An 11,187-nucleotide genomic window follows, 5' to 3' on the forward strand; every position below is an offset into this window, starting at 1 on the left:
ATGTATCCGTTAAATTATTAGCCACTTTACCCACAATAGAAGACTATTCTCAGCTTGTATTTTGTTTTATTCCTTACATAACAGCATTTAACTCTAGGAACGGTTAGTTAGAGACAGCCACCGAGTGGCTTTTAGCAAAGGGAGATCGTTGCTTCTCTAGCGGTGAGCTACGATACTGCGGCGCGGGGCCAAGATCATTGGTAAAGCTTCTCTTCCAGAAGAAGCCAACCGCCTTGCCGCAGTGGTAACACCGGTTCCCATCAGATCACCGAAGTTAAGCGCTGTCGGGCTGGGCTAGCACTTGGATGGGTGACTATCCGGTCTGCCGAGCGCTGTTGGCAAGCGGGGTGCACTCAGCCCTTCTGAGGCAAACTCAGGAGCTACTTGGTTGAGAAGTAGCGGCTCCGGTCTCGAAAACTGACATACGGCCGGGAGAGCGGTGTGCTGACCACATGCCCCTCCGTATCCCCATCCAGTGACGCCTGTGGGCTGAGGATGACACGGCGGCCGGTCGGTGCCGTTGGGCCTCCATGGCTTGTTCGGACGGAGTTTAGTTTAGTTTTCTTCCGCAAGTATCTCCTACCACCCAAACTTCAGAGAATTGCACCAGTTATCACCGTATTTGACAATATATCAGTCTGATGCAAAAACTAGCAAATATCTCTTAATGTACAACCGTCGACAACAACATATTGGCTTCTGTTAGTTAAGAAGTCTTCGAGTCAGTGACATACCTGAGAACCTATTCCGTATGCTTGTATCTTCATCGACAATCGGCAGTGTGGCACTATGTCGAACGTGCTACGGAAATCTAGGAATACGGAATCCGTCAGTTGCCTTTCATCCACACTTCGTAGGATCTTATGTAAGAGAAGAAACCGTGCCGATTTGTGGACAGATGCTTTTTCCTGTCAAGGAAATTTATTATATCCGAACTGAGAATTCGTTCAAGGATTCTGCAGTAAACCGTTGTTCAAGATATTGGTCCGTAATTTTGCGGGTCTGTCTTATATCCAGGAGTCACCTGCGCTTTTATCTGGTCGCTCGGTACTTTGCGCTGGGTAAAAGATTCCCTATAAATACAAGCTAAGTGAGTGGCCAATGCCGTAGAATATTCTTTGTAATTGTATTTTTTCGAATTGGGATTCCATCCAAACCTGTGGACTTGTTTTCAACTCTTACAGTTGTCTCTCTACGCCAGGGCTGCTTATCACTCTGTCCTCCATACGGAAATCTGTTCGACGGTCAAACTACTACATGTGTGTACGATTCTCCTGCGTAAATGATTTCTTAAAAGCGAAATTTAGAACTTCCGGTTTCGTTTTCTTTACTTCAACTGCCACACCAGAGTGACTAAAGAGTGACTAGATGGAATCTTCCAGACTTGCTTAGCGATTTTACATAAGAACAGAATTTTCTCGAGTTCTATGCCAGATGTTTTGCTAAAGCCGTCGGCACAAGGACTGTGCTGTCGCACGTCAACGTTGAGCGTGCCAAGTTCAACGTGCTGTTGAACGCTCAGGAACGATGCGACTTGTGCATACGGTACGTGAGCCCCAGCGTGGTATACGCGATCGCAACGCACTCCAGCGGCAGTTGTGGGATGTTTCTAGATCGTAAATCACACTGTTTACTTAATAGTCGGGCGTAAAATTGCCACGTTAGCTTTATTAAAACGCACATTTCCTCCATTGTTCATATCCTAGTCACATTGTTCTATATGTAAGGCTTATAAAAGATCCATTACAAACAGTACGACACAAGAATGAGATTTTCACTCTGCAGCGGAGTGTGCGCTGATATGAAACTTCCTGGCAGATTAAAACTGTCAAGTTTGGTAGGTAGGAGACGAGATACTGGCAGAAGTAAAGCTGTGAGTACCGGGCGTGAGTCGTGCTTCGGTAGCTCAGATGGTAGAGCACTTGCCCGCGAAAGGCAAAGGTCCCGAGTTGGAGTCTCGGTCGGGCACACAGTTTTAATCTGCCAGGAAGTTTCAGTACGACACAAATTTGCAATAGTTGTCCGCATAAGATAAACACTATTTTATCTTTCCTTCATTCCAGTAAAACCCTAAGGTCATTATTATTTGATCACTGTTTCCACCCAGTAGTAGAATCTTTACAACATGTAAATTACGAAACTCGAAAGAAAAAGGAACAAAATATCTTTATACAAGTAGCGTAAGCTGTCCTGTAGATTAAGCCAATCGAACAAACTCACTACTCAAAAAAAAAAAAAAAAAAAAAAAAAAAAAAAAAAAAAAAATGTGAACTTATATTTACATAACATAAAATATTGTAGTACATACTTACATTAAACTAATAATAAAGCATCAGAGCCTATTATTTATGCGAATGTCAGGAAAAAAATAGTTAGACTTGTCGGGACGCGAACCATCATCACATCACACACCTGGTCGAAAATCATCACCGCTGCTCACTACGCTATTTTTTTTTTATCTCATTTTGTTCGCTTTTGTTCGTTGCATCTGCTCGGGGCGGACGTCGTAAGACATTCATTTATGTTCGTTGTTGATCGATTGACTCAGCTTTTTTTATTACAGAGGGCACGTAACCCTCTGACCGAATACGCTGAGCTACCGTGCCGGCTCGGTACAGTAACAACAATTCATTAATTGTTAATGTTGTCACTTCATAAACGCTTTAATCGTAGCTATGTTACTAACTGAAATTTAATTATAATAAATCCCACCTATCTGTGTTTTTGGTGGATGCTCAGTGTGTCGCTACCTTCAAATGACATCTCATTATACGGAAGTTACAATAATTCTTTTGCCACGAATATGATGTTTCTCATAATTTTATTGGAACGAATCACGCAGTTAACAACGGGTTCTCCAGTGATTCTCAATTTGCTGGTGCTCAGGAACGACATATATACATATAGGCTTGAACTTAATACCAATATGGCGCCTCACAACTCTGTACTGAAGGGAGACGGCGCGCTTGTGACGTAGGTGGCGTTGTGCCATCTCATTGGTCATCGCTCAGACGCACGCTCAGGATATCTGACATGCCAGATATTGCTCTGCACGTTCGGAAAGACCCCCGAACGTGCTATTCCACGCTATGACGTCAGAAACTCGGTACGCTCAACGCTCAACGTTCGACAGCGCGGTCCGTGTGCCGACGGCTTTACGACACAAGCACGGTATTCCACGCTGTGACGTCACCAGCTCCTCGTCCACGCGCGTTTTCACACCCCGTGAGAGGACGGCTTTAAGTTTTCCCTCGTTCCATAACCGTTCGCACATTCTGTTTACGAAGTACTCCTCCGTTTCTTAATTTTCCAACTCCAGTACAGACGATGGACTGTGTCGTGCACAGTGCAGCCAGATGTGGACTGGCTGCCGCCCCTGTCTCTCGCGGACGCAGACGCCGCTCTGGCCTTGGCGGCCACATTCCTGCGCGCCCACAGCACGCACGGCCCGGGTCCGGCCCGCCTACCTGCCGCCGCTGCCAGCTCGCCGCTCTGCCAGCGCCACAGCCAATTGTTTACAAACAGACGAGGGTCAACAGCCGCTGCCGCCGCCGCCGCCGCCGCTTCCTCTTAACTAATAAACTCCCGCTGCCGCCTGCCGTGCTCACCTTGACTTTGCTCTTGCGTCTCCACGCGTCCTGGTGAACTCTTTCAGTACGCTGCCTAATAAGGGGGCCCAGCATTGTTACAGATTTGTCAGGGTACAAAACAGCTGCTACCCGGATTAAATGTGTCTTCACGTGGGCCATATTTTTCGACAATATGTGGCCGCAACAGCTTGCCGACAGAATTGCTGCAATGTGCCTGCGACACGTGTTATCATTGCCGTATGGCCGGGCATTATCCGATGTGACACAGCAGTCACATGCGGCTTTGCGATGTTGAAACCTTCCCGTCTCCTCTACGCCTCTCTTGTTAATGATAACCTTCCCTTTTACAATAAACTACGAAACCTTTCCCTAGGATTTCTATCTCTTGCTTAATAATAACAAATGAACTCTTCGCTTTGAAATTTATTCTCTTTCTCTATCTTCGCATACAAATTTAATTGCTGCTTATTAAAAGTGATTTTCTGATTATTTCGACGAAACATAGAACGTGTCGTCGTCGTGTGGCCCTCAGTCGTTATCTGCAATAACCCAAAACTGTTCCTTACCATTTTTTACTGTTACTGGATCGCCATCTGACTGCTACATCGAACTGCGACATGAATATACTTACCCTGTTTTACTATACTCTATTAGCTGCTGGTGGACTGTCATAATAAGTGGCTGTATTTATTACCAAAGCTGACGTTATTCTTTAATAGCAAAGCTGACGTTATTCTTTAATTAATTTCACTGGAGTTACGTAATTCATAGTTAAACTTTTTCTTGACAACAATAAAATTTTGCAAAGTTTTACGTTGATGGTTTTTGGGATGGATTATAATTAGAAATGCAATATTCCTTGCAAAAGTTAATTAAATTATGAATGAAATGATTTTACAAACGTTCAAATGGGACTTATTTTTTACAATAATCTTACAACTAGCAATGCGCTAACATACCTTCAGTAGTCTTGAGTTTCCCAAAGAAAATAACTCAATAATATTAGTTCCTCTTATGATAATAGTTAGCTGATGTCTCTGTTCATCCGTTTATAATCTCTTGTAAATTGTAGCTAGTGGCTGGCAGGCACACCGCTTCTCTCAACCTCTCGCTTCAGACCTGCTACCGACTCGCTTCACTTCTCGCTTACTACTGACTTCCTACGAAAGCTAAAGTGCGGTCTCTCCTGCCAACAATGCTTTCTGATGCAGACATTCCCTGCTACCGCTACAAAATGTATCAATGCGCGGTCTTTCCCGCTCTTTTCTTAAAATGTATCCGGTTTCTCCCGCCCTTTTTAAAATTATATCAACAATACTTTGGTGCAGATATTCTCTGCTACCACAATTATTTCCAACATGACAAATACTAATTATTCCTGAAACTTCCTAGCAGATTAAAACTGTGTGCCGGACCGAGACTCGAACTCGGGGCCTTTGCCTTTCGCGGGCAAGTGCTCTACCACCTGAGCTAGCCAAGCACGACTCACGCCCCGTCCTCACAGCTTTACTTCTGCGAAAGGCAAAGGTCCCGAGTTCGAGTCTCGGTCCGGCACACAGTTTTAATCCGCCAGGAAGTTTCATATCAGCGCACGCTCCACTACAGAGTGAAAATCTCATTCTGGAGACATCCCCCAGGCTGTGGCTAAGCCATGTCTCCTCAATATCCTTTCTTTCAGGAGTGCTAGTTCTGCAAGTTTCGCAGGAGAGCTTCTGTAAAGTTTAGAAGGTAGGAGACGAGATACTGGCAGAAGTAAAGCTGTGAGGAACGGGCGTGAGTCGTGCTTGGGTAGCTCAGTTGGTAGAGCAATTGCCCGTGAAAGACAAAGGTCCCGAGTTCGAGTCTCGGTCGAGCACACAGTTTTAATCTGCCAGGAAGTTTCATAACAGCGCACACTCCGCTGCAGAGTGAAAATCTCGTTCTGTATTAATTATTCCTACTTAATACTATTAATAAAATATAAATATCTTTCATAGATTGTGATTTGACAATGTTGTTGTTGTTGTGGTCTTCAGTCCTGAGACTGGTTTGATGCAGCTCTCCATGCTACTCTATTCTGTGCAAGCGTCTTCATCTCCCAGTACCTACTGCAACCTACATCCTTCTGTATCTGCTTAGTGTATTCATCTCTTGGTCTCCCTCTACGATTTTTACCCTCCATGCTGCCCTCCAATGCTAAATTTGTGATCCCTTGATGCCTCAAAACATGTCCTACCAACCGATCCCTTCTTCTAGTCAAGTTGTGCCACAAACTTCTCTTCTCCCCAATCCTATTCAATACCTCCTCATTAGTTACGTGATCTACCCACCTTATCTTCAGCATTCTTCTGTAGCACCACATTTCGAAAGCTTCTATTCTCTTCTTGTCCAAACTAGTTATTGTCCATGTTTCACTTCCATACATGGCTACACTCCATACAAATACTTTCAGAAACGACTTCCTGACACTTAAATCTATACGCGATGTTAACAAATCTCTCTTCTTCAGAAATGATTTCCTTGCCATTGCCAGTCTACATTTTATATCCTCTCTACTTCGACCATCATCAGTTATTTTACTCCCTAAATAGCAAAACTCCTTTACTACTTTAAGTGTCTCATTTCCTAATCTAATTCCCTCAGCATCACCCGATTTAATTTGACTACATTCCATTATCCTCGTTTTGCTTTTGTTGATGTTCATCTTATATCCTCCTTTCAAGACACTGTCCATTCCGTTCAACTGCTCTTCCAAGTCCTTTGCTGTCTCTGACAGAATTACAATGTCATCGGCGAACCTCAAAGTTTTTACTTCTTCTCCATGAATTTTAATACCTACTCCGAACTTTTCTTTTGTTTCCTTTACTGCTTGCTCAATATACAGATTGAATAACATCGGGGAGAGGCTACAACCCTGTCTCACTCCTTTCCCAACCACTGCTTCCCTTTCATGCCCCTCGACTCTTATAACCGCCATCTGATTTCTGTACAAATTGTAAATAGCCTTTCGCTCCCTGTATTTTATACCTGCCACCTTCAGAATTTGAAAGAGAGTATTCCAGTCAACATTGTCAAAAGCTTTCTCTAAGTCTACAAATGCTAGAAACGTAGGTTTGCCTTTTCTTAATCTTTCTTCTAAGATAAGTCGTAAGGTTAGTATTGCCTCACGTGTTCCAACATTTCTACGGAATCCAAACTGATCTTCCCCTAGGTCCGCTTCTACCAGTTTTTCCATTCGTCTCTAAAGAATTCGCGTTAGTATTTTGCAGCTGTGACTTATTAAACTGATAGTTAGGTAATTTTCATATCTGTCAACACCTGCTTTCTTTGGGATTGGAATTATTATATTCTTCTTGAAGTCTGAGGGTATTTCACCTGTCTCATACATCTTGCTCACCAGATGGTACAGTTTTGTCATGACTGGCTCTCCCAAGGCCATCAGTAGTTCTAATGGAATGTTGTCTACTCCCGGGGCCTTGTTTCGACTCAGGTCATTCAGTGCTCTGTCAAACTCTTCACGCAGTATCTTATCTCCCATTTCGTCTTCATCTATATCCTCTTCCATTTCCATAATATTGTCCTCAAGTACATCGCCCTTGTATAAAACCTCTATATACTCCTTCCACCTTTCTGCCTTCCCTTCTTTGCTTTGAACTGGGTTGCCATCTGAGCTCTTGATATTCATACAAGTGGTTCTCTTCTCTCCAAAGGTCTCTTTAATTTTTCTGTAGGCAGTATCTATCTTACCCCTAGTGAGACAAGCCTCTACATCCTTACATTTGTCCTCTAGCCATCCCTGCTTAGCCATTTTGCACTTCCTGTCGATCTCATTTTTGAGAAGTTTGTATTCCTTTTTGCCTGGTTCATTTACTGCATTTTTATATTTTCTCCTTTCATCAATTAAATTCAATATTTCTTCTGTTATCCAAGGATTTCTATTAGCCCTCGCCCTTTTACCTACTTGATCGTCTGCTGCCTTCACTACTTCATCTCTCAGAGCTACCCATTCTTCTTCTACCGTATTTCTTTCCCCCATTCCTGTCAATTGTTCCCTTATGCTCTCCCTGAAACTCTCTACAACCTCTGGTTCTTTCAGTTTATCCAGGTCCCATCTCCTTAGATTCCCACCTTTTTGCAGTTTCTTCAGTTTCAATCTGCAGTTCATAACCAACAGACTGTGGTCAGAATCCACATCTGCCCCTGGAAATGTCTTACAATTTAAAACCTGGTTCCTAAATCTCTGTCTCACCATTATATAATCTATCTGATACCTTTCAGTATCTCCAGGATTCTTCCATGTATACAACCTTCTTTTATGATTCTTGAACCAAGTGTTAGCTATGATTAAGTTATGCTCTGTGCAAAATTCTACCAGGCGGCTTCCTCTTTCATTTCTCCCCCCCAATCCATATTCACCTACTATGTTTCCTTCTCTCCCTTTTCCTACTGACGAATTCCAGTCACCCATGACTATTAAATTTTCATCTCCCTTCACTACCTGAATAATTTCTTTTATTTCATCATACATTTCATCAATTTCTTCGTCATCTGCAGAGCTAGTTGGCATATAAACTTGTACCAGTGTAGTAGGCATGAGTTTTGTGTCTATCTTGGCCACAATAATGCGTTCACTATGCTGTTTGTAGTAGCTAACCCGCACTCCTATTTTTTTATTCATTATTAAACCTACTCCTGCATTACCCCTATTTGATTTTGTATTTATAACCCTGTAATCACCTGACCAAAAGTCTTGTTCCTCCTGCCACCGAACTTCACTAATTCCCACTACATCTAACTTTAACCTATCCATTTCCCTTTTTAAATTTTCTAACCTACCTGCCCGATTAAGGGATCTGACATTCCACACTCCGATCCGTAGAACACCAGTTTTCTTTCTCCTGATAACGACGTCCTCTTGAGTAGTCCCCGCCCGGAGATCCGAATGGGGGACTATTTTACCTCCGGAATATTTTACCCAAGAGGACGGCATCATCATTTAATCATACAGTAAAGCTGCATGTCCTCGGGAAAAATTACGGCTGTAGTTTCCCCTTGCTTTCAGCCGTTCGAAGTACCAGCACAGCAAGGCCGTTTTGGTTAATGTTACAAGGCCAGATCAGTCAATCATCCAGACTGTTGCCCCTGCAACTACTGAAAAGGCTGCTGCCCCTCTTCAGGAACCACATGTTTGTCTGGCCTCTCAACAGATACCCCTCCGTTGTGGTTGCACCTACAGTACGTCCATCTGTATCGCTGAGGCACGCAAGCCTCCCCACCAACGGCAAGGTCCATGGTTCATGGGTTCATGGTTCATGGTTCATGGTTCATTTGACAATAGATAATAGAAATACACACGTCTTACAGTGTTTATCTTGTTTTCTTGCTCATTTCTGATAGCGTGTTTAGGAAAGCACAAGGCTGACTGCCTATGGAGGAACGTTTCAGTTTGCCTTCCTGTACAGCGAGCGGGCTCAGTTGCCGCGTAGCGGTTCCGACGTAACCACAGGTCTGTCACGAAGCCTCTGGTAGAAGCGGGCCGGACTCTTTTTGCAGACGCGCCTGTAGCATGACCCTGGCCGTCCATTTCCGTTACGAATGCGGTTTTCTCATGGAGGTAGAATAAGGGTAGACGCCGCTACAGACTTACGCTGTACGCTGTTTCGCAGCCAGTGGGCGGGGCCTACCGCCATCTTAGATCCCCCAAAACATTAGCAGACGAGTGCTTACAATTCCTTCTTGTTCGTTATTTCTGTCGTGTGCGCGCGATATTTGTTTTATATAGTAAATGTTATACTGTTTTAGTGAACGACACAGCATAAGGAACGCAACTTCAAACGTTTTTCTGGCCTTAAATGCGTATTCGATACAGTAATATGACACGAAAATATGACGCTGCTGGCCTCAGTACTGTAATTCCTTTTTGTTTATACACTTCCAATAACCGAGAAGAGAAGTATGTGCTATGAAAAGCGCGCTTTCGTAATCCATTTCTATTCACTTTCATTGCGTTTGTGTCGATAATTGATAAAGCCAGAACTCCAACAGCAGTGATTGATAGTTTATAGGCATCGATTTGTATTCGTTGCATTTTCAAGTCAAATGAAAATTTTAAATGTTCAAGTTTGCAAGAAACTTACCTTATTTCCTTTGGTGTCCCATACATGTATGCTGGGATGATATAAGCAAGCCAGCTGTCATCTCAACAAAGTAAAAGATTCATTAAATTGCGAAGGAAAAGAACTGAATTTTAGATTGTCAGGCCCATTGTAGTTTACACACCTGCTTTGTTTTTAAATTGTACCTACCAAGTGATATTCAGTGCGGCAAATAACAGCAAGTTACAGGGTAACACGACCACTCAGCGATCAATGTAATGATCCACATAGGCTGGACTTAGACAGGGAACTTTGCTTTAACAAATGTGTAACCCTTTAAGTACTTATAATTTAACCACTGTAACAGGTGTTCCACACATTTTACTGAAGATTTAGTAAACTACATGTAGTTACATTACTTTTATATTAAATTATTGCATTTTAAAACATTAGTCTCCATTTCCAGGATATTTTTTGCCAGGACTTTCGAGTTACTTGGATTGATAGGAAATCTGAAGTCAAATCACAGAAATAAAAGCATACTGTAAAACTTTACAGTGCATCGGAATTTCAAGTATACATAAGAAAATAGCGCTTAAATAAGTCCACTTACGAGTGAAATGTGATTTGTTTAAACTTTAGACTACAATCAGAACGATTAGTACACCCGTAAGCGACGCAAGTCGGTTTTTTTTTTATCAAAACACTTCACGACTACACGGAATCAAACTACCAGAAGCGAATGTTTTGGGGTAGTTAACATGGCGGATCTTCACTTGGGTCGGCTTCAAGTTTGTGATGTCATGACAACTCCTCTTATTTTTACCTCCATGGGTTTTCTCCCTTGAAAGGAGCTGCCGACTAGCTCCGAGAGAATTGCCACGTGTGGCGAATCCAGCTTGCTGTACAGAGAACGCAGAAGAGAACGATATGTTGCTGCTGGCTTACCATGAGAAAACTCGTGCCTTCTCTCCAAAATCGGGTTATCCATTCATGTGAATCTTGTCTGGCACCGTGCTTTGGCATGAAAGACTCGACCAATGAGTGAAACCTGGCTAGGAGTCAATAACAACCTTTTGCATACTAAGAAGGCTTTTGATACCGTTCCTCACAAGCGACTATTAATGAAATTGCGTGCATAGGGAGTATCATCTCAGTTGTGTGACTGGATTCGTGATTTTCTTTCAGAGAGGTCACAGTTCGTAGCGATAGACGGTAAATCATCGGGTAGAACAGAAGTGATATCTGGCGTTCCTCAAGGTAGTGTCATAGGCCCTCTGATGTTCCTGATTTACATAAATGATCTAGGTGATAATCTGAGCAGCCCCCTTAGATTGTTTGCAGATGACTCTGTAATTGAGCGTCTAGAAAAACCATCAATTCCAATTACAAAATGATCTACAGAGAATTTCTGTTTGGTGCGAAAAGTGGCATGTGGCACTAAACAAAGAAAAGTGCGAGGTCATCCACATAAGTACTAAAAGAAATCCGATAAATCGCACAAATCTAAGGGCAGTCAATTC

At 42.9% G+C, this 11,187-nt stretch overlaps 1 pseudogene; it reads left to right on the forward strand.

Annotated features, from left to right (window-relative positions):
* Nucleotides 1-223: 223 nt before the first annotated feature.
* Nucleotides 224-341, forward strand: LOC124607952 (annotated as a pseudogene).
* Nucleotides 342-11,187: the final 10,846 nt, after the last annotated feature.

The sequence above is a fragment of the Schistocerca americana genome, chromosome 3 (assembly GCF_021461395.2).
Source record: "Schistocerca americana isolate TAMUIC-IGC-003095 chromosome 3, iqSchAmer2.1, whole genome shotgun sequence".
Taxonomy (NCBI): domain Eukaryota; kingdom Metazoa; phylum Arthropoda; class Insecta; order Orthoptera; family Acrididae; genus Schistocerca; species Schistocerca americana.